The sequence below is a fragment of the Phalacrocorax carbo genome, chromosome Z, assembly GCF_963921805.1.
Source record: "Phalacrocorax carbo chromosome Z, bPhaCar2.1, whole genome shotgun sequence".
NCBI lineage: Eukaryota > Metazoa > Chordata > Aves > Suliformes > Phalacrocoracidae > Phalacrocorax > Phalacrocorax carbo.
In genome coordinates, this window is record NC_087548.1 from 16,920,113 (window position 1) to 16,944,497 (window position 24,385).

General features: G+C 39.8%; 1 long non-coding RNA gene across 1 annotated transcript in view; it reads left to right on the forward strand.

The window, feature by feature from the left end:
- Positions 1-1,710: 1,710 nt before the first annotated feature.
- LOC135310595 (uncharacterized) overlaps positions 1,711-24,385 on the forward strand; it is a 49,757-nt gene continuing 27,082 nt past the window's right edge. The window contains exons 1-2 of the long non-coding RNA XR_010370672.1: positions 1,711-1,832; positions 12,156-12,266. This is a non-coding gene — a long non-coding RNA (uncharacterized LOC135310595). The remainder of the gene's footprint in view (positions 1,833-12,155; positions 12,267-24,385) is intronic.

The window sequence follows — 24,385 nt, forward strand, 5'->3', positions numbered from 1 at the left end:
TTTCCAAGTGTGTTTCCTCAGTATTTTTGTATTGATTCCAGATAATATATCCATAAATGTCTGTAAAATTAAGTTCTTCAGTGAAGTTTCCCTATTAATGTACACCTGAGTCTGAAACCAAACCTAATAAACACAGGATTAGTTCAGTTCTGAGTAATACAGTTGCTCTTTTGCCAGAAAATTAATATAAGGAAAATGCTTGATGGGCTGTACTGTTTAATGGTGTTGGCCTTTACTGTCCCTGACAAATTAAAGGCCATTTTATAGCCTGTGCTTCTAACCCGGAACAGCCTTGGTGGCCTAAACTTTCTTGAGCCAAGAAAATGTCTTCAAGATGATTTGGTTTGATTTTAAGAGCAAAAGTGGATGCTTAATATTTACCACATGATAATTTCTTAAACAATTACAAGTAAAACTGATGGAAAGCTGGCTCAGGCTGTGGTCCATTCTTTGTTGAAGCATGTTTTATTGAATGGGAAAGTGTTTGGAGATCTTCCATTAGAAAATAGAGGTCTTGAAATCTGGGGGTCTTGGAAGTAGGAAATTATGGTTGTTTGAAGTGCCACTGACTATACATTTACACCAGTGAGAACATTTCATGCTTTGATTCTGTGTCAATGCTGAATATCAAGGCAGAAGAAAAAAGGAGTAACATGAGAGGAAATCATGGTCACATGAAAATTGTTTACATTAAGGTAATCTCAGCTAATTGCACTGTATTGTATGTAAAATGTTTTTTTGGCAGATCCTTGTGAATGAAGCAAGCTCACGGCAAGAATATGGAGTTCAGTGCTGACTCATTTATAACCTTGCCCCAGATGAACCTTTTGTTGAAAATAGGCTGAGTTTGCTATCTGTACAAACATTTTTAATACTGCCTTTGGTGACTCCAGACAATGTTCTTGTCAATGGATAAGCGGTACCCTCCATTTTCAGGCAGAATGATAGTTTAAGGTTTTAGTTGAAAGTTTATGTGCTCTTGTACAAATGCATCTCTTCAGCTTCTTCATGTCATTGTAAAGCTTCACCTGAAAGATCAAGATCTAGTAGATGAGGTCTCTTCAAAAAGTTTTTTTTTTTAATATAGAATTTTATAGTGAATTAACAGGGAAGAGGTAACCAAATGACTTCTATTGGGAAAGGAAGAGCAAAAAAGGGTTAATTCTGCTGCATGTGAATACTTGGGGATAAGGCTGAAGCAATCAATTTTATCTTAACAAACTGTCTCTGATAACTATTTTTAGTTCTACCCCATAGGCAAAGTACATAGAAACACACTTACAACACAAGTATTTCCTGCAGGTATAAGGCAAATACCAGTCCTGTGAGAACCTGTTTAGAATTGGCTCAAAGTTTATGCATACTGTGCCTGTGCAATTATTTTTTTACTACATTTCTAAATAATAGCTGAAAATGAAATTTCAACAAAAACTCATGTGGAATTTTCCTTCTCTTTTTATCAACACTTCTAGTCATTTTTGTTCATAGGTACTCTCCAAGACAGTCTCTTTGTGATTTCAGTACAGCTGATATCGGTGTTGCGGACAGAGTGACTGACATGGTCCTCACTGAACCTCACAGCTTATGCACCAGAGGGGTGCTCTGTGCATATATGGAGGTGTTTGAACTGTCAAATTTCTAAAAAGGTGCTAGATCACCTTACTGATACAGGCAGCAACCAAACCAGTGCAATGGGCAGGTCTGAAAAGGTAAACAGGTTTGTAGAGGTAGGCAGGCTCCTCCACGTGGCAAAATAATTAAGGATAGATCCGTGAGAATGAAGAGATGCAAAGGGTGAACAGTACTGAAACATGAGAATGGTAATGAGACAGGTAAGAATCTATGGAATAGAAGGAGGCAAAAAACCTCCTTTAGGGTGGGGGGAAGTGGGTTACAGCCCTAGCCTGTTTAAAGCCAGTTTTCTCTAAAGTACAGGTTATTTCCTTCTCTCCTTGTTTACAATGAATTTTTGCTTTGCAATACCACAGAGAACAGCAGTAAAAAAGAACTGTTTAGAAATACTATGTGTGCCTTTTATATAAAACCCTATTTGCAACCACTGCCAGTGTTAAAATTATGGGATCAGACCAATCACTCCACAGTAGTGGTTTTCAAATGGTGGTCTAGTGTTACCTTCTGTCTGCCACTTAACCAAAGAGCAGACATAAAATGTAGACAAAATTATATACTTATCTTTCCCACAACATCAACGGAAGTCCTAAAGAAGTTTGACTTTATGTAGTATTCATGTGATGTAAAAAAAATTCAACAAGGAACAGAGAGACCCAACTGCAGAATCATGTTTTCATTGTATAGTGCAATTTCAACATTTTCAAGGTGCTCATCTTATTCTGAAACTGCATTGTATTCAGTATCAGAAAGCTGATTTTGTCAAAGTTATACAAATGGATAGCATAATTCCAAACTTCATGGACCTTCCTGTGAGATCAGTAACATATTTCAGTATGGTAGTCAGTCAAACTGCCTGCACAGTTGCTAATAAAGATGTATAAATGTTTCTGCTGAACATAGCACCCTACCGTTGTGACCAAGAAACTAGGCTGATATTTAGGTCATATACCAGGTTTCAACCCTCTCTGCCTGCATTATATAAGACAAGGATGCATATCTTTGTTAGTGGCTTGTTGAATATATTACAGTTGAAAACGCAATCTGTTGCCAAAATAAAGATGAAAATGATCCCTACTGTCTTAGTGATCAGATATACTTTTTACAGGGATGGAAGGCAATTAGAGTCTTTTGGAGTGGTGAAAAGGCTCCAGAGGGCTGAAAAGAGTTATCAGTTTTGCTTATGATCTTTACCCATAACTGTCTTTGAAAGATGGTAGAGGTAACATAAGGTTTCTGAGTATGAGGTGCTACCTTCTGATACAGTTGATGGTTATTCAAGTAGCCAGACTATCCTGTGTCTATATAAAGGTCTTGTCTGAGCTTTTAAAAATAGAATGGACATTGTCCTAAGGGGTTGAAAAAAAATGTAGGCCAAACATCCGTCCACAATTTTTTCCTGAGCATCTGGTTTGTGTCCAGCTTTGGAAAACATTGTCCTAGATTTTACAGCTTTTTTTCTCTAGTATTAAGATTCCAGATTGTCTTTGCCTACATAAATTCCATTATGATTTCCTCTGCTAACAGATTTCAAGTAACTCTAACTTATCCCAGTTTATTTTCAAAGCCTTACTTTGTCTCTACTTCAGGTTTATGATAGAAGTGTGGGACTTTGCCTGAGGTTGTATTCTAAATATATACATGTTCATACAAATATAATATGTATGTCTTGTCGGAGGGTCCTTCAGGAAGGAAGTATTATTTCCAAATCCTGAGCCAAAACATATTATCATAAGCTTCCAAGATCAGACAATGAATAATCAATAAATTAATGAATAAATTTAAAGCCCAGGTGTGCATGGCTAAATAGTCTATATAGGAAATATCCTATTCTTCATTGCTGAGGCAACAAGCAACTGCCATCATGGATACCAACACCTATCACTCTCTTGAGAGCATAGATATACCCAGATACCTCTGGTACTCTGAAATCTTCTTTTGAGATTATGCCATTTAGAGTCATACCTTCTGGTGTTTTTAATCTAAAAAGGAAATAGTTTATTCTCTAACAGGGAAACAGGAGTCTCCAGCTCTTACTAGGCAGCCAGATGGAAACTGTGATCAGTTCTGTGGAGAATGGTGACTGAAATGATGCTCACAGCTCTTTCTCACAGCAGATCTAGTGTTCTCTCTCTGTTCTTGGTGGGGAAATATGGGCAGGAAGGATCATTCTTCAGGATCTATGGTTTAAAAGGAGCATGTCTATTCCTGGTTTGCAATCCAGTGTTGTGTTTAGGGAACATTGGCATTTGGACCTCTCAGGGTTTGTGGGCAGAATATGCCAAAGCACAAGCAGGTAAAATCTCCTTGACTGAGTATTCGAATCTGATGCCTACTATTACATTTTTAAAAAGGCCCAAAGGATCAGCTGAACATTGCAAAAACCAGGTAGTATTAGACAGATCCATGCAGACTTATAAGACAGCCTTTTGGAGACATGAGGGGTCTGTCTGGGAACCCAGGGCACTGCAGGAGAGCCCCAGGATGGGGGAGGAGGGTTTACTGCCTTTACTGTACTTCCCAGACTTGCAAAAGTTTTTTCTATACTATAGATTTTTTTTATATTTTTAACAGGAGTTTGATTGGTTCCAAGAAGTTTAGTTTGTCTACTTTCCAGGCAGTTAAACTTTCCCATGGCCTAGCCTTACGTTCACTGCAACCGAAGATGATTTGTTTTGCTTGAAGAAGCCACTGCTCTTTGAGGCTGCAGCAGCAGCACAAAAATATTCATCTGCCTTAGTTTTTGACAATTCACCCAGTGCCTGCTTGGATAGTGAGCATTTATATGGCTGTCCTACTGAAGACAGGATACTTGTGGGTTTTTCTGGAGTAGGGGAGGGGAAGGTTAAAGAAAAGCAGTAGAAGTCTTTTAGGGGTTAGCTCTCCCAGGATTAGTTAATTTTCCCTTTGACCTCCATAGTGCTTGGAAAAATAAACTCTTTAGTTTTGGAGTCTAGAAGTAGATTAGCATGTTCATTAGGCTCAAGCCAAGTGGTTTAGGCCATCAGTTTCAGTTTCGAAAAGTGCTGTTGCCGTAACGAAGGTTTATGGATAGGACCTTATGTTTGTGATAGACTGCTGTAAACCAGGGCAGTCTACATGGTGAAAAGCCAGAGTTCACATCCATTGTTCGTGTTAGAAAAGCTGCTAAGTCTGCATGACTTTTGAAGCACAGAATGAAAGGAAAAAGCCAGGGGATTTTATTCCTGTCACAGCATGCTGCAGCCAAAAAGTTATTGCAGGAGGGAGATAGATGATGGCAGTGCAAAATTCTATACAGGGTGGTGAGGGTGGCTGCACAGAGCAACCTTCATAATCACTTTTGAATTGGTTTAATAGAATAATCCATAACATTTTTGCAGTATTCAAAATTAGAGCTGTGGGAACTCAGCAGGGAAAAATCTGTCTGGCAAGAAACTTGTATTTGTTTAGTGTTTTTCTTTCTTTAAGAAGTAGAAAATCTCTTTCAACTTTGTGAAGTGGAGCACAGCCACAATAAAGCCCACAGAGAATTCAGATGCCAAAGAAAAGTACCAAAACTAGTGGCTGCAGAGCCAAACATTGGGTCTTAACGCTTTTTGTCATCATTGCAAAAGGGATCAAATGCAGTAGAAGGAATGTGGGCATAACAAGTCAAGACCTTCAAGCTTGCCTGTCAGTTAAGTTTTTCCCTAGCACAAATCTGGAACTACTTCAATAAGGTCAAAATGTCATGTGATACGATCCAAGGCTAAGTGGAGAATGTGGAAGAGAGTTGTCTTGCTGGTGAGTGCCTTTTTCAAAACAATTGCCCACTTCCAATGAGTTGTTGCTGTGTTGAGCACTTTTCCATGACAAGCCTTAATTTAATTACATCTTTTAAACTATTCTATTCTATTAAACGTTGAGTCTTCACCAAATAAGGATGCTGGTGCTGCCTACAAAACAATTTGATAGTTTCAGTATCAGAACCTCAAGGATTTCTCAGTTTTCAAAGTCCATTCACAGTTTTTGTAACAATAGGGAAAGGGGTGATGGCTTTACATTAAAAGAGGGTAAATTCAGACTAGATATAAGAAAGGAATTTTTTATTATGAGGGTGGTGAAACACTTGAACAGGCTGCCCAGAGAGGCAGTAGATCTCCCATCCCTAGGAACAGTCAAGATCAGGCAGGGCAGGGCTCTGAGCAACTTCATCTGGTTGAAGATGTCCCTGCTCACTGCAGGGGGGGTTGGACTAGATGACCTATAAAGGTCCCTTCCAACCTAAACGTTCTATGTCTCTGTGATTTTCCAATCATGGTAATCTACCTGCAGAAGCCAACATATTTCATAAAGGCAGATGGCAAATAAAGCTCATCCCGTATTTTTTTTTAAGTGGGGGAAGAGGAGAGAAGAGAAACAGAGATTTTGTTCAAAGTCACAAAAATAATCAAGAATGGGGATAACTGACAGCATGTGTCCTGAATCTCACACCACAAGAAGGTTAAGGAGTGAAAGTACTGAAATGGGTTAGATATTTCTCAGAAAGAAACAAGGGGTTTGTGCTGTGTACGCTTGCAGTAATTCCAGCTGCAGATCAAGCACAGGTACCTACCTTGGGTGTGCATCACACAACCTATACAAATTTACCTTCCTAAGTAACAGAGCAATCTGATTTTTTTTCCTTGACATTTCTTTCAATTGCTTAAAAGTTTATAACAATATTACAGAAATCCCCTACACGATGCCCAAAGAGTCACATGAGAAAAAATGCTGTATTTATACAGCAGTGATGGGGTGCACCCTACTCAAGCAGAGCCCTGGCCATGATACCTTGAGCATCTGTGACTGTCAAACTGGCCTTTGAAACTCCTAATACTGGAAGTCAAACTGAAACGGTTCACAACCTAACAAGCAGTCTAGTCAATGAGGCAGCTATGCAGTCGTGAACATTTTCCCCTCTGGCTGTCCATACTGACTTACAGAATAGCAGGAGTGCAGCCCTTTTAAAACATCTGTTCTTGTGTTCAGACCCGCACTGACTTCAGTGAAACCAGATTTTGCCTTCAAGACAATGATCTCCCACAGTGTAAAGTAGGATGAAAATCTCTCACAGTCATAATATAGCCTGATAGTTTCTGATTACCTCCAAACTATATATATCTAGGAAAACATTCTTAAGCTGATATTCTTATATAAAAATATAAACCAACGAGAGCTGAGCACTGTGGGGAAATTTAATTTCATTTTATAAAGAGATATAATAACAACATCTTTAAAAAGGGATTAATATTTTTTGCATCTTCAGATGACTTTAGATGAATCACAGTTTAGATTTTTATGACTTTGGAAAACACAAAGTGTGAACCAGAATTTAAAGAAATCTTTTCAGAAAAGCATTTCCGTAACTATAATCTCAAACGTGCCTTGAAGGATTAACAGATCTTCATGTCACATAAATATATGAAAGTCCAGAATAAGGTGGGTCACCATAAGCAGCTTGGGTGTTGTGTTCTTGTACACCATTCACAGTGGTAGAACGGAGTAGCATGTGCTGAGTTAATGCTATTTTTTTCCCCACTTTTGATTGTTGATAAATAGCTCAACTCCAACCAGTCCTCAAAGATCCATCACTTACGACAGATGTGCACTATAGAAAAAACAGAAAAGTAGAAATTTAGACATATTTATTTATAATGTTATATGCTAACATGCTCTAAATCATCTTTAAAATAAGTTTTGGCAAATTGACTGTTGCTCAATATTAAATAAATATTGTTTTCTCTCACATAAAGTAGCATGTTATGACATTCACAAGAGGCAGGATGAGTTTGCCAAAGAGGAATCAGACACTCAATTACAGCCTTTCTTGGGCCATGTTTCGGAAATGGCATTTCTGCTGGAGTGATAGATTCAGCCTTGTTTTGACAGATCCACACTAATGTAAACATATGGCTCATGGAACTATGGTGCTTGCCTGCTTAATGCCTAGTATGGCTAACTAGCAGTGCATTAAAAATAGCAGAACTTGGCTTTATATATGGAAATACAAATTGCCATGGTGGAGGGAAATCTTTCTGCATTGAGGTGTTATTTTGGATAGATTCTTTTACTGTGTTTTTTTTTTTTTCATCAAGCATAAGCCTCAAAAAGGCGTTGACCTTTTATTTTAAGGGGAGGAACTGAAATGTAAATGGTGATACCATCTAAAACTGCTGCAAGCTGTTGGCTAAATGAAGGCCAAACTGCGTATGCAGGGTTCTAAAGTTAGACACACATTCTCATCTCTGTTTTGACTTTTTCATAAGGGTACTCATGTTCAAAGTGCTGAGAGCCTCCTGATCACACTAAGATAAATGGGAGCTGCATTTCTGAATATTAATGCTTACATGCCAAAATGCGCTTGTCCTTTCCTGGCTATCTGAAGACAGAAAACTAAGGTAGATGATCTCTTGGCAGTACTTGAAAATAAATGTATTTTGCTGATGTAATCCGTTGGCTGTGTCACATATTTATGAGTCCAGTACGTAACGTTTTGAACCTAGTTTTTTTTCACAGTATTGGGGCCTGGGACAAAATGGAATTTACACTGTGTTCTTGGAGAATGAATTATATTCCCTTTCACCCTCAGAAAACTTCTACTGTAGTAAAAACCTCTATAAAATTTTTCTAACCTCTAAAAATAACTGAATGCTACTTAACATAAAAATCACAAAGTGATATATTACAGATCTAGCCCCTTCGTAATGTGTTGACCTAATTAAAATGTATCAGCATCCTCTAAGGTGGAAGAGGCATAATGTGGCTATATTAATCATTGAGAATGTTGTTCAAATGCATTTCTGTCAAATGAAGTTGTTAAAGAACTGCAGCAATACCCTAGGATTTCATATTTGCTCTGCAGAATAAACACTCAGGTAGTGAAAAGAGAAATCAAACTGTTCTCCTACCTTATAATGTCCTAGGTTTAAAACAAGAATACATTTTGCTAAGTTTAGCAAGTCAGCAGTTCTGTTTCCATCCTATAGAATGTTCTGGGGAAGAAATATGCAAATATCTTGATTTCCATATTCATAAAAGTTCCCAGGCATGAAAAGTAGCTCTTTCTGCCATCAGTTTTCTGTTTTGTGGTCAGCTGCCAGCTAAATCACAGATATATTTTACCTCAACCCTCTGAACAAACATTCTCTCCACACTTGGTGGGAAGAGGTGCTGAAGAGACAGCATGAGACTGGTGTTCATGGGGGTTTGGAAGTAGTGAAGAGACACATTCATAACCAGTAAGGGGAATGCACTGTAAGGGGAACATACAGTGTCTAACTTAGAGAAGCAAGTTAAGAAGAGGATTCCTTGGTTTCCTGAGTATGTACCAGATCCAAATGGGCTCTATCAGGTGATTCATCAGATCTGATCACCCAAATGTCCCAAATTTTATTCTAGACAGTTCAACCACTACTTATTGACTCTATACAAAGAAACTTGATATCCACTTCCTTTCCCTACCCCACCAAAGGTTTTTTCAAGGGAGTGCTGAATATTACTGGCTTTAGAATCTTCCAAGGATGTTTTTGATATCCCTTTGGAGCACTTTGATAAAGATTCACAGGAGGCATTTTGGGGTGGCAAAGGAAATTCATGCATTTCAAACTAGAGCTTCCAAAGAAAATACGAACTGACTGATTTGGTATTTCTCTCCCCTGCAATATTCTGCATGGCTGAATCTGTAGAATCCAGCAGGCTTAACACAGTTGCAACAAATAACCACCAAAAAAAAGACAATTTCCACTGGTACATCTTTTTACAATCTCTTTGTCCTCTATCAACTCACTACTGTCATACAAATGTTAGCTTTTTAAACAAAATGTTATAACATGTAAGACTTAATACTAGCTATACCCATGCTGAGAAAATAAGCATTAAATGTAACCTTTGACTTTTTGAAAACAGTTCTTTCATTATATCTGAACAGCCTAATAAATTACTTTCTATCAGGGCATTGCATTTTGGCTTGGAAACAATGACCTTGCAGAGCACTCTACATAAATTAAGGCTTGAGAGTAGTTTTCAAACTTAGCCTTCTGCTGTACCCAGTTTATACCTCTGATCAGGAGATAACAATGCAGCCATTCCAGGCAAGCACAAGAGGATAGGGGAAAATCTCTGCATGGTTCACAGCAGTAGTAACAGATTGTACTACTAAGCAGAGCACGACATTTTGATATTGACTGGGTTGTTTCTGAGGCATATGTGAGTCGGGACAGAGACTGTAAAAACAGTAGAAGTATGAGGGGTGTAAGAATATAAAATGAGCTGTGGAATATCATAAGAGATTCTTTAACGTATGCAATAGATGATACCACTTGTGTGTGTGTGGTACACAACACTTTAGGGAGGTTGCTGGGCAGCAGACTGGAAGGTGTCTAAGCTAGGAGGCTTTCTTCCCAGCTACTAGAGCATATTCTTGTCATCTGGGTGGGTAGGGGGACCTGTTATGGTCCAGAGCATAAGAGATATTACCAACAGGCACCCTACAGTTTACAGCCTGAATGCAGTCCAAAACACCATGAGGCCAAAACACTATTCCACAAATATGCAGGATAGTAACAAATTACACTCTTAGAGGATTACCTTCTGCTTTCTCCCTGGAGCAGAGTCTGGCCCTTCAGTTTCTTGAGCTCTTCTTCATTTTCAGAACCTAATTCCATTCCCATGCAACCCTTTGCAGAAGATCAAACCATGCAACTTGTTTTCAGGGAATGGTAAAACATTGTTGTTCATGAATGGGTCTCCATTGCAGCAGAAATGTTCATATACTGTGTCTGCTCTTGTGTCCTGAAATATTTCTGCATTAAGGTGTGCTTTAGTGAAGTGCAAAATTATAGTAATAAAATGTATTAAAAATGTTCCTACATTTCTACATCCTACGTTTAAAAGGAGTGTAAGCATTCTGCAGATATCTCCATGTTGTTCCCAAAATAGGACCCAAGATATTAATAGATAAACAGTAAATATACTCTTCATATCACTTTTCAAGGGTGTTTCTGCAAGCATGATCAAAAAACATGCATGCTGATAACATTCCAAAACATTCTAATTCAAGGTGTAATTCTCCATACTTGGTCTTTGCTTCTCATGAACTCATATCTGGCCATATTTGAGCTGTGAGGTCAGCCTTGACATCATGATGCAGAACATGGGAAACATTATCTAATGGTCTGGGAGAAAGTAGAAGAGTATAATTCCTCATTTCCCATTACAAACCAGGAAAAGCAAAGCTAAGGTGCATAGCTTATGTCAGGAGTAGATGACAAATCGTTTCAAATGCTGTAGAGGAATGCCCAGGATGAAGCTGGGGTACGTTTCCTTTGACCGTAGAAAAAGTCAACAAGAGCAGCTTTTGTTGTTAGCTCTTCCAAGTTCATATCCATTAAAGGGAAGTCACAGCTAAGTAGTTCGCAGGGTATGCCTTGTCCATCCTTTTGGATGTATTTGAGTTCTGTGAGTTTCTGCTGTTGCTACTATTGGTTTTGTAATGTTCTATCACTTCTGACATGCCTTTGGAGCACCAGCTCATTCTAAACCCAATGGAAACAAGAAATGTATAATACTTGGATACAGTAGTTTAGATATGGTCTGCTTAGTGCTTATATCTCTCTATATTATATGTGTTCCATATTGCAGTGTAGGATATTATTGTATATCATCGATCAAGACAACATCAATTTTAGTTTTTAAATTACTGTTATAAATTTAGAAGTTGCTGGATGACAGAAGAACTTAAATTTTTTTGTAGAAGCAGTTTTCCCCTAAGGGACAATTTAAAGAAGTTATCTCAAATAATTTACGAATGTGTTAACGTGCTTATCCAAAGCACTCTGAGTTCTCCTTTTGGCAGTTACTATGATCAAAGGAAAACTGGAGGACATGTCACCAAATGCCAGGTCTCGTATAAAGCTGAATCTTGAAGGCAGTTTCTTGTCTTTTCTTGAAATGATTACTCTAAAATTGAACCTTGAAGCTCATTTTTGCAACTAAATCAAAGAGATACCTGATTAGAAACAAAAGTTCAGATTCTGTTTTCATTAAGTAAGCAAAATAGTCACTGAGAGAAACACGCAAATGTGCTTTTTGCTAACAAATCTGTGAAAGTATTTTTCTGTTAAGGATCTATTTGATTGTTTAAAATAAAAAAGCAACTATGTGATCTATTATGTAGTGATTATAGTCACTGCGTAGCTCATCCTATCACACAGCTGTCTTTACTGCATTGTTAAAATCATTTCATGAATGTAAATAAGCTGGGTGAGCTGAGCCTGAGCAAATTGCATTACATTGGTGGAGTGGGAAGGGAAAACAGAGAAGAATTCACAGCCACATAGCAATACCCTTTGGTGGAAGTGCTTGTCCCTGCTTGGTCTGTTTAGCCCAGGTATCACAAATTCTCTGGCACGTAGTCCTTGTATAACTCTATCAATGAGCAGAGTGATATGCCGTCCTTCCTTGGATAGACAATGACCCATTCTGGTGCTCAGTGACATTTCCTCATTTATTCTTGCTTCCATCAGATCTTGGCTACAGAGCAGCCGTTGTGATGCACTACAATAAGAGCTTCCAGCTTCCTGTAAGAAGCTCCATCTAATCAAGAAAATTTGCAGCTTGTCTCCTCAAAGACAGAGGTATGGATCATAGGTTCTGTTGTTTTATAGCTGTGTTACTAGGAAATTACCTACCTGAGCCTTCTCAGGCAAAGGCATGTTTAATGAAGTCTATCAACATCTTCTACCCTAACAGAATTAATGTGCTAATGATAAAAATACAGCAAATTATTACTAGAAAATATTAATTTGCAGCATTTGATCACCCTCAGTGAAGAGGTTTTTTCCAAATACACCTAAAGGGAATGTCCCATGCTGCAACATCTGTCCATTTCCCATCCTTTCACCATGCACATCTAAGAAGTCTGACTCAGTCTTCTCTATAATGACTGATTAGGTAGCTGAAGACAGAAATTAGATTAGCTCAGGCTGAACAAACCCAGCCTTTTCTCTCAGCCTTTTCTTGTACATCAAATGAGAGAGTATGGGGTGCATTGGAAAGGTGCCTGTACAGGTGATGAGAGGGGAGAGTCCCTGGGCACATGACATAGTACACCAAAATATTTACCTAGGTGCAGCGAGAAGTTAATATAAATAATAATTCATAGTGGTAGTATATAAAACTACACCTCCTCCTTGCCTATCATACATAAGTGATAACTGAGTTTTTCTATGTAAGTAAGGATTTTTCTGATAAAGCAGGTAAAGTGCGTAAACATGAGCAAATAATATTGATAGAAGTGGCAGGTGAGTGACTATGTATAAATTACCTAAAATAGAAAAACTCTGAAAGCTTTATAAGGTCCCTCTCCACTCAAAAAAAAACCCCAAAAAACCAAAAAACCGAACCAGCAGATGAGAATATCCTGAAGCATGGGCTCCATCCAAGCAGCTGGTTCTGTGAACTCTGGAGATTTCCAGCCCTGTTCCTAGGATGTCAGCCATGATGGCAACCATCACAAAAGCATGGTGGAGACTTTGGGAATAGGAAAACCTCAGAGAAGAGACTCAATGGTGAAATTCTTTTTGTAGGAAATTAATTCATGGGTCACTTCTATGCAAGCAATGAAGAAAAATGTTTCTTGCCCTAGGTTAGAGGGAAGGCTTCCTGTGTTGGGCTTGTTTACTTGTATTTTGTATGTTGGAATAGATTTAGCCCTTAGATGCTGAGTCACAGTAACAAATGTTCTTTTGATCCTGCACAATGAGAACTGTCAAAACAAAGAAAAGCTACCAGAAAACACTAGTTCTGCTAACAATTTATGTGCCATAAATTATAGGAGAATCAAACAATGACAAATGTAAACACTTCGAATTTTGCCCAATATAGGGCAAAGTAGGACATATTTCTTAAAGGAGAAATGCTCAAGCTGTCAATCTGCTTTTAACATTTTATTTTACATTCTTTTCAGTGGTGAGACTTCTCTGATGTCAGATATGTTTTAAGAAACAGCAGGCACTAAATACTAGCATTGAGTTAAAAGCAGAATGTTAGAGAATTGAGATAGGTATCATGTTTGATTCTCCTTTAGAATGAAAAAATTCCAAACAGCCTAAATGTTAATTAATCCTGATTAAAAACAACTTTTACAAAACTCTGTTTTCAAGACACCCTTCCCCCACCCACCACCAAACCCAAACAAGGTCTTTACATTTGAGCTGATATGTTGTATCAGGCTCTGGTCCAATGTAAATTCGGTCAAGTTAGAAGTCTTTGGTAAGGGACATAATAACAAACACTTGCAGAGCCAGGTATCATTATATTTGACTCTTAGGCATTATAAAACATCAAAAGGAATATCTGGATTACTAAACAGAGGCTTTGTTTAAAAAATATGTATTATATATATGTTTAAAACAATCTTTCATCCCTTCTTAAGAACACTACTTTGGCTTTGGATGAGTATTTGGCAGGATATTTTATTGGTTTAAATACATACATGACTGGCATAAATTACTATAGTAAATGTTCCATCATTTTCCCTCTGGTTATAGGGGAAAGAATCAATATCTATGTTCCTCTGTTCCATTATATTAAAAAGTTGGATAATCGCAAATGGGTGTTGGAACAGTTTGCATTACTGATGCAAAGGCTTTCAGTACTGTGCTGCCTTGCATGCTTGGATTCCCTGCAGTAGCTTTCAGGCAAGGTTTGATACATGATGGCTACAAGAAGGAGCCCCCTCATTTATTGCCCTCCACAATTACTGATATGCAACAAGCTTATTAGATATCAATGGTAGTGCTGAAGGGACTGCCCTGAGAGCTGCTAAGCTCTCTGGACTTGTTTCAGCTATGTGCCTACAGTCAAGCTAAGAAGTAGGCTCATTTACTTCTTAACCATCCTGACAAGCAGGACAGAGCATCCACAGAGCTCAGGCAACTTGGATCATACTATGGTTATGAAGAAAGACAGGAACCATCAGGAAGAAAATCCATGAGTGGAAAGGAAATATGTTAAGATTTCACTAATGTAGAGCAGGACTGAATGTAGATCTGAAGAATGGATGAATGCTGGGGAAGAGACTGGGAAAATATTGGCACAACCATGCAATGTGAATTGTGAATGTAAATGTGGAGTTACTTGTGTCTGAATACATGATGTCTGTGTGCATGACAAAGTACAAATGGTCTGACTGATGGGCAGGAAAGAGATTGACAGCCACAACTGTGATGGATAAGGGAGTGCTGACAACTCACTTTTTATCTGCATTTCATTAAGATAGACTGTGTTGAAAAGGAAAGTATATTTATAGTTTTATTTCCATAAAATAAATTTACAGCAAATTTTAATGAAAACAAATCTTGACTAGCTTCCCTGGTATTTAGGACACATTTGATTTCTGGGGCATTGGCTCAATAGTTTCATGGGGGAAGAGCTTACGTGAAAGACTGGATGTATATGATAGGAATAGTAAACACACAAATAGTAACACCATTACTATCATATATATAGGTATAGTGTCATGCAACTATACAGTCAGCTTGTTCAGGTAGTTCAGGTAGGTGAAAAGTAGCCCAACGACAATGAAAAGGGAATCAAATCAACACCTCAACTTTGTTTATGTTGCAACTGCATGAATGTTGCTGCTGACATGCAAGGAGGGTGCGGCCATATGGCAGCCCAGGTTTAGCTTGGTTTATGCTGTTCCGTGATGGCAATAGCTTCAGTGACAAACGTGGTTGAAATAACAGATACTCATAGCATCATTATCATCTGCAGAGATAAAAATTTGAGTTTCAGAATGTAGAAATATATTTGAATGTACCTGGAATTAATAATGCACAGTGATTGGGAAAAAATGTATACTATACATGACAGTGGACATTCAAGAGGCAATATAAAGAGTTTCTAATGAGATGCTTTCTTACACAAGTGCAGTACTTGAGATAATTGGAAACTAGAATTTCCATTCTGTGTATAGTTTAGACACAACAAAAATATCTGTTCCAATTCAAATTGTAACAAAAAACAAAGCTTTCCAGTGAAGCAAAACCTTTCAAACTTTAAAGTTTATAACACAGAGCATTTGAAGCTAAGAATAGCAGATGATGATGATGAACAATGAAGTTTCACGAGGATAAAAGTTGTTCATGTTCATTGTTCAGAAGAATTAAATTATATGCTGTGGGTTTTTTGCAATATTAAGGCAATAAAAATATTAATGAATAGTCAGCCTGAAATACTTATATTGTCAGACTGATACATTTTCCTTTACTGAAACAGCAACATTATTGTGATATGGTTAGATTGAAAGTATAAATCAGCATGTTCAAGTGATATGTTTCATTTTCAATGAATCTGCACTTTCCTATGGGGAGAAACCATTTCATTGAATTTCTGATCATCTGTACATAGCAGAAAGTAACTGGAAAATTCACTAGCATGCGTGCCCTGCTGCAGATGCTGCCAAAAGGAGCAACACTCCAAAGCAGGGTATTTAACAGTCTTTTCACAGGCTTTTTATTGTTACCTTTTAACACATGTCTTAGGCTGAAACTCTTCTGGTTATATTTCTTGGTCAAGGTTGTGGATTTCTGCAGGAAAGTTAAGAAAGCACCAACAGTGGTCTACCTTTCAAAACTCAACTAATTATCTTATTTTAAAATTGGGAATACATAAACAGCAATTCACAAAAGCGGCAGTTCACAAACCAGAATACATCTTGAATGGAAGAAAAGAGTGGAGAAAAGACATGGGGTGACTGGGTTAGCACAGCCAATCTCCTGAAATCCCAGAGAAGTGTGCCCTTTAGCCCTACAAAACCATTGTTTTTATTTTTCATCTGAAAGCTAATGAGAACAGGGAACCATTTCAGGACCTCAGCCAGAGTGTTGCATTCCCATTTGGGCTTTGCTTTTAAAAAATTGGTGTGAAAAACAAGGAGACTCCCAAGGAGATCACCCTCACTTCATTTGAGTTATTAAAAAAAAGAAGTATGAGGAAAAAATGGAAGGAATTGGCATTGTTTAATGTAGGAAAGAGAAGACTGAGAAAAAAATATAAGTGTTATGAATTATGTAGGATTTCGGGGGGCAGGAAGGGAGAGGAAATAGACTGTTTCAAGTAGCCTGGGGGACACGTTTGGATGTGATAGACCTAAACTGCAGCAAAGATTCATATTACACACTGGCAAAAGCTTTTGGAGAACAGAGCAAAGCAGTGGCAAGCTTTTTGCAGGGAAACTGCAGAGTTTCCGTGATCGAAGTTTTTTAAGAACCAGATTGGCAGAGACCTGGCCAGATACCATGGACAGGACCACACAATCTCTGCAGGGCTGTTCCGTTCTTTGCCTCCATCCATAATTCTTGATTCCAAACTATAGGGGTAGTTTTTCCTAACCTTGGGAATGACCAATGTACCGAGGCCTTTCTCCTTCTCTGTTCTCAGTCTATCTCTTCAGCCTCCTAGAAAAAAATACAAGGCCCAGTCAGAGACAGATTTTGATACAGAAGTCACTTTTAAAGGACATATACAATAAAAAGAATGAAGACATGAGACAGCAGAGTAAATCAAAGCTCAAGCTTGCTAGCTGTAAGACTGAAGAAGGATAATGTCAACTTGCATGTTTCAGCAGCAGCAGCTGTAGCAAGAGCATCAAGACTGATAGTTGAGCATGGTGGTAGTCAATGTACTTCTCTGTAGCTTTCTTGAGCTGCTGTTGCTGCTCATACTTTAATTTGGGCTTTGAATCAAATCAGAGGGCAGATGGTCACCCCTCCTCTTTGGGTTTAATCACTCTGTCTTTCCAGCTTGTGTTCAAATAACTCATGGTGTATGGAAAGCAGGTGTGTGGCTGGCCATACCTGTTGTTTTTGATATGCCCTGCCTCTGTAAACCCATTACAAACCAGACGCTGGAGCCAAAACTTTCAATAGTTGTAGGATATTTTGCCTGATTTTTGGGGACTGCAAGATTTCTATTTAGGAGATTCATAATCTGCTAAATTAAAAATGTTGTTACTCTTTTCTTGGATACTTCCCTTGGAGCTGGATTGTATTTTTGGAGGCTGGTATTTTAGGCAAGTCAGGTTATTTTTTTACTTCCATTTCACATTGTATTCTCTATTATGTACTGGCTCTGTAAAATAGAATAAAATAATCTTTGTAATGCATACTACAATGAGTAGAATAGTTCCTTACCATATTTGCCATTTTATTCCTCGGAATATGTTCCCTTTAGCAAGGATGTAAGATTTTATAGAGAGTATGAGGGAAGTAATGCTATAGTTTCTCTTCATAATGGTCACACAAGATGGAAATTTCTATTTAGTACTTGGTAATTAGATAGACAGGCTCTTTAAAAACTGTTAGAACCACTACAGGATTGTAAAGGTGGTCAGATGGTGAAAATGAACCTCTCTTGAATTCAAGGAAGTCACATGCTGGGGAAAGTCATATTCGATTATTAATCAGAACAACTATGTTGCAATATCCACAGTCCAATAAAAGGAGCTGGATAGCTACTGAAGAAGATTCCTGGAATTAGACATCTGTATTTCAGGAATATTGGCTATTGGTCCAGAAATTGCCATGGAAGTGCATACCAAGATTAAGAGCCAAAAAGGCACTTGTTCATTGCTTTAAAGCACCTAATCTTGATGCCAACGCAATTGACGTGCAATTATGCCAATATTTTGGAAATTACTGAAAGGATTAATTCTGGAGGAAATTATGTGAGAAGTAATGATCTGGTGGCAAATAGGAAGGAAAAATTTTAAGAGTGTCAAATATATATACCAGGACATATTTGTTAGGTTGGTAAACAACCGCTTCAACATAACCAGTTAAATCTTGATCAGCATTCATAACCTATAAAGGAAAAATGCCTACAGGCTGGAATTTAGGCTCTCAAAGCAGGAGAACTCTTATAATAGATTCATAGAAACATTAAGGTTGAAAAAGACCTCTAAGATCATCCAGTCCAACCATCAACCCAACACAACCATGCCTCCTAAAACATGTCCTCAAGTGCCATGCCTACAAGTTTTTTGAACATCTTCAGGGATAGTGACTCCACCACCTCTCTGGGCAGCCTGTTCCAATGCCTGACCACTCTTTCAGTAAAGAAATTTTTCCTAATATCCAGTCTAAACCTTCCCTGATGTAACTTGGTGCCATTTCCTCTTGTCCTATCACTAGTTACCTGGGAGAAGAAATCAACAGCCATCTCACTACAACCTCCTTTCAGGTAGTTGTAAAGAGTGATAAAGTCTCCCCTCAGCCTCCTCCAGGCTAAACAACCCCAGTTCCTTCAGCCGCTCCTCATAAGACTTTTTCTCCAGACCCTTCACCAGCTTTGTTGCCCTTCTCTGGACACGCTCCAGCACCTCAATGTCCTTCTTGTAGTGAAGGGCCCAAAACTGAACACAGCATTCATGGTGCAGCCTCACCAGTGTTGAGTTCAGGGGCACGATCACCTCTCTCCTCCTGCTGGCCACACTATTCCTGATACAAGCCAGGATGCTGTTGGCCTTCTTGGCCGCCTGGGCTCACTGCTGGCTTGTGTTCAGGTTTTATTGTTCTAGGTGTTTGTGCAGCCACGTGGCTATCACTGCAAACAGACTGCTACATCAGAGCATGGCTCAGTAAAAGGCTGTTGTGCTTCAGGGAAACCAGGGTGCACGGGGATGACCATCTAGCCATTTCAATATCCAGTGCAGCTGAGCTAAGCCAGTTTCTTTGCATTCCAGTCTTTTCATTGTTTTTAAATGCCTCCACAGAAGGCAGGGAGAATAACTGAATGTATTGTTCCTGATCATACAAGACAGCTTGATGAAGAGAATCTTATTAAGTCATTAGAATAACATCTAGAAACTTAGCCACAATTCGGTCTCATTATAGAGATTTAAATAAACATACTTTTCCTGTTTCTTGCACTCCAGAAGTTGGGAGCAGGTGCTGGTTTTATGTAGGGATTTGTAACCTCATTCCTTGTTGTGTTCTTTATTTCTATTGGAACAAGTATTTGTTTTAATCCTGAAATAATTAATACAAAGCTGGAGGCTGTTCTTTGAATGTACAGGGTCTGAAAATTATCTGTGTTTTGCCTGATACTAATTATTTTCTCAGTTTGTCTTGGCACTTTGCTGTGGTAATGAGTGTTTACCTCGAATTCCCTGCTGGTATTGCTGCGAAAGGAATAGGCACACAGAAAAGATATCAGTAGCAAAGGAAATGTATCAAATTACCTACATTCCATCAGTAAATTAATTTCATTAGTATATTAAAACTACTGTGACTCAAACAGAAATTGCCCTGATGAATTTGGATCTGGTTTTTAAACCCTCAATATTATGACAATGAAACATTCTTCAACAACCATAGGCTGCTAGGGAAGGATGGACTTCACCTGTCAGGAAGGGGCAAGGGAATCTTTGGCAGCAGGCTGGCAAACTTGGTGAGGAGGGCTTTAAACTGAAGAACCCGGGGGGAGGCAGAAAAACTGGCAATACTAATGCCATCACACACAATGGAGGAATAAGACAGGACAACCTGAGCAGTGATAAAGGTGCTGTAGTGGCTTCATGCAATGGCAACCAGGAGACCAAACACATTAAAGGTCTGCATGGCTATAGTGGGTCCTTGTACACCGCTCCGGGAAAACCTGTGTGCTCAAGAACCTTTCTGAAATGTCTGTACACCAATGCATGGAGCATGGAAAAAAACAGGAGGAACTAGAGGTCTGTGTGCAGTCACAGGGCCATGATCTCATTGAAATCACAGAGACATGGTGGGATAGCTTGCATGACTGGAATGTGGTCATAGGTGGCTACAGGCTTTTCAGGAAAGACAGACCAGCAAGGCAAGGTGGAGGAGTTGGTCTTTATGTGAGGGAGCAACTGGAATGCATCGAGCTTTGCTTTGGAGTGGAAGGAGAACAAACTGAGAGCTTGTGGGTAAAAATTAAGGGACAGAAAACTATGGGCAACACTGTTGTGGGTGTTTGCTACAGGCCACCTGACCAAGAAGAGGAAGTTGACGAAGCCTTCTACAGACAGCTGGAAGTAGCCTAACAGTTGCAGGCCCTGGTCCTCATGATGAACAGCAACCACCCTAATATTTGCTGGAAAAGGAACATGGCAAGCCATGCATGATACAGAATCTTTCTGAAGAGCATTGAGAATAACTTTTTATGCAGGTGGTGCAGAAGCCAACAAGGCAAGATGTGATTCTCAACCTTATCTTAACAAACGAGGAAGGACTGGTTGAGGATGTGAGAGTTGAGGGTAGGCTTGGCTGCAGTGACCAGGAGATGGTCAAGTTCAGGATCTTGCGTGGTAGAAGCAGGGCAACAAGTTGGACTGCAACCCTGGACTCCAAGAGCGCCAACTTTCGCCTCTTCAAAGACTCACTTGCAGGAATCCCATAGTCAAGGGCTCTAGAAGGCAGGGGCATCAAAGACAGATGGACAGTATCCAAGGACCACTTTGTCCAAGCTCAAGATTGGTGCATCCCTAGAAGGACACCAGGCAGAGGAGCCAGGAGACACACAAGGATGAGCAAAGATATTCTTGAGAAACTGAAATGGAAGGCGAAAGTTCACAGTATGTGGAAAAAGGGACTGGCCACTAGGGAGGAATCTAGGAATGTTGTCAGAGTATGCAGAGATGAAAGAAGGAAAACCAAGGCCCATTTGGAACTAAATCTGGGAAAGGAAGTCAAAGCTAACAAGAACACATCAGCAGTAAAAGAAAGACTGGAGAAACTGTGGGCCTGCTGCTGAATGAGGTGGGAGCCCTGCTGACACAGGATGCAGAGAAGGCAGAGTTACTGAATGCCTTCTTTGCTTCAGTCTTCACTGCTGAGGATGGCCTCAGGCATCCCAGCCCCCAAAGAAGAGAAGAAAAATCTGGAGAAAGGAGGACTTCTGCTTGGTTGGGGAGGACTGGGTCAGAAATCACCTAGGCAAACTGGATCCTCACAAATCCATGGGCCCCGATGAGATGCACCCACAAGAGCTGAGGGAGCTGGCAGGTGCTGTTGCTAAGCCACTCTCCATCATCTTTGAAAGGTCATGGAGGGCAGGAGAGGTGCTCAAGGAGTGGAGGAAAGCAAATGTCACTCCAGTCTTCAAAACGGGCAAGGAGGAGGACCTGGGAAACTATAGGCCATTCAGGCTCAACTCCATCCCCGGAAAGGTGATGGAACAGTTCATTCTGGAGGTCATCTCCAGGCATGTAGAGGACAAGAAGGTTATTAGAAGTAGTCAACACGGACTCACCAAGGTGAGGTCATGCTTGACCAACCTGATAGCCTTCTGTGATGGTGTGACTGGCTGGCTAGAGGAAGGGAGGGCAGGGGATGTTCTTTACCTTGACTTCAGTAAGGCATTTGACACTGTCTCCCATAACATCCTCATAGGTAAGGCTAGGAAGTGTTGGTTAGATGAGTGGACAGTGAGGTGGACAGACAACTGTCTGAACAACAGAGCTCAGGGGGTTGTGATCAATGGACCAGAGTCTGGATGGAGGCCTGTCACCAGTGGTGCTCCCCAGGGGTCTGTGCTAGGTCCAGTCCTGTTCAACATATTCATCAGTGACCTGGACAAATGGACCGAGTGTAACCTCAGCAAGTTTGCTAATGACCAGATTGGGAGCAGTGGCTGATACACCAGAAGGCTGTGCGGCCATCCAGTGAGACCTGGACAGGCTGGGGACTGGGCCGAGGGGAAATTCACAAAGTTCAACAAGAGCAAGTACCAGGTCCTGCACCTGGGGAGGAACAACCCCGGGCACCAGTACAGGTTGGGGACTGAACTACTGGAAAGTGGTTCCGCTGAGAAGGACTTAGGAGTGCTGGTGGCCAGCAAGTTGACAATGAGCCATCAGTGTGCCCTTGTGGGCAAGAAGGCCAATGGTGTCCTGGGGTGCATTAAAAGGAGGGTGGCCAGCAGGTTGAGGGAGGTTATCCTTCCTCTCTGCTCTGCCCTAGTGAGGCCACACTGGGAGTACTGTGTCCAGTTTTGGGCCGCCCAGTCTAAGAAGGATGTGGAACTGCTTGAGCAAGTCCAGCGGAGAGCTACCAAGATAATCAAGGGACTGGAGCATCTCCCTTATGAGGAAAGGCTGAGAGACTTGGCTTTGTTCAGCCTAGGGGAGAGAAGGCTGAGGGGGGGTTTCATCAATACCTATAAATAGCTGAAGGGTGGGTGTCAGGATGATGGGGCCAGGCTCTTTTCAGTGGTGCCCAACGACAGGACCAGGGGCAATGGGCACAGTTGGAACACAGGAAGTTCCACCTCAATATGAGAAAAAACTCCTTCCCTGTGAGGGTGCCAGAGCAGTGGCACAGGCTGCCCAGGGAAGCTGTGGAGTCCCTTCCCTGGAGACATTCAAAACCCACCTGGATGTGTTCCTGTGCCCCCTGCTCTGGGTGTGCCTGCTCAAGCAGGGGGGTTGGACAAGATGATCTCCAGAGTTCCCTTCCAACCTCTGCCATTCTGTGATTCTATGATTCTGTGATTCTGTGGTTATTTACTGTTTGACAGCCTGTATATTTTGGTTCATGTCCCATATTACATGGTAGTGATTGAAGTCATGCATGAAACCTGGATCACATTTTAGTGCCAGATAGCCATACGCAGCCCAATTTCACCAATCATTTCCCTGTTTCTGATCTTTTCATTCAGATATTTGCTTTGCTTATGTGAAGACAGAATACATTAATTATTCAGTCTTGATCTTGATGAAATAAGTCTAAAAAAGAAAAAGTTAATGTATTAATATGCTTGAGAATTCATAATTTTCCATAGAAAATTAATTTTACAAAATATTTTTGCTTGCATCAGAGCCTTCTTTTTTTTAAATAAAGTTTGCTACACCTATTGGTACTGTTTGTTCTTTCAAGTAGGGATTATTTATAACAGCAGTTTACAGACTGGATTACTACATTGTAATAAAAAGTATTAAAGTAGGACTTGTAAGATATTCTAATTTGTGTCAATGTTGTACAGACAGTAATACCTAATATGATTTAAAACCTCAGTCAACAGGCATGCTTCTTAGATCCTGCACTGAATTTATCTTATCCATAATGTCGCCCACTGTCTTATTCTGCTTGTAGAGTGCTGCTATGGAAATGCACATACTTTAAAGGTGGAACGAGAAAACTTTATATTTAGTATACTGCCAATTATTCAGCTATGAATCGTTTACACTAGATGCTTAAAACAATGGCAGAGAGATGAAGTGGCAAAGCCAGAACCAGAATCTGTGGTGAAATCACAGTCCTGGAGCTTTACTGAACTTTACATCTTTTTCCTTGTTTTGTCTTGAGCGACAAGGCATTTTGGTTGCCAATGTAAATATGCCAAGCTAGAAAATTACCAGTCTTGTCCTCCAGAAAATCCATCCAAGAAGGACTTGAGAGAAGCTCAAGCACTCCAACCTTAAAGTGACATTTTTCTTGGACACAGTGAAGCATAGCCATTTTTTAACTAGCCACTTCAGGCTGATGTGAGGGGGTGAGTTTGCCCTGGCACATTTACATCTACCAACAATCTTCTGGGGTAAATATCTTGCATATTTATTCCAAGCACTTCTGAAAAAGCAGAGCATGGAAGTGCTTAGAGCACCAGAAGGAGCCAAACAGAGATTAGGAAACTGAACACCTAACATCATCTCCTGAGCTCAGTACAGGTCTTCCCAAACATAGAATGGAAAACTGAGAAAATCAAATACAGAGGCTGATTTCAGGGC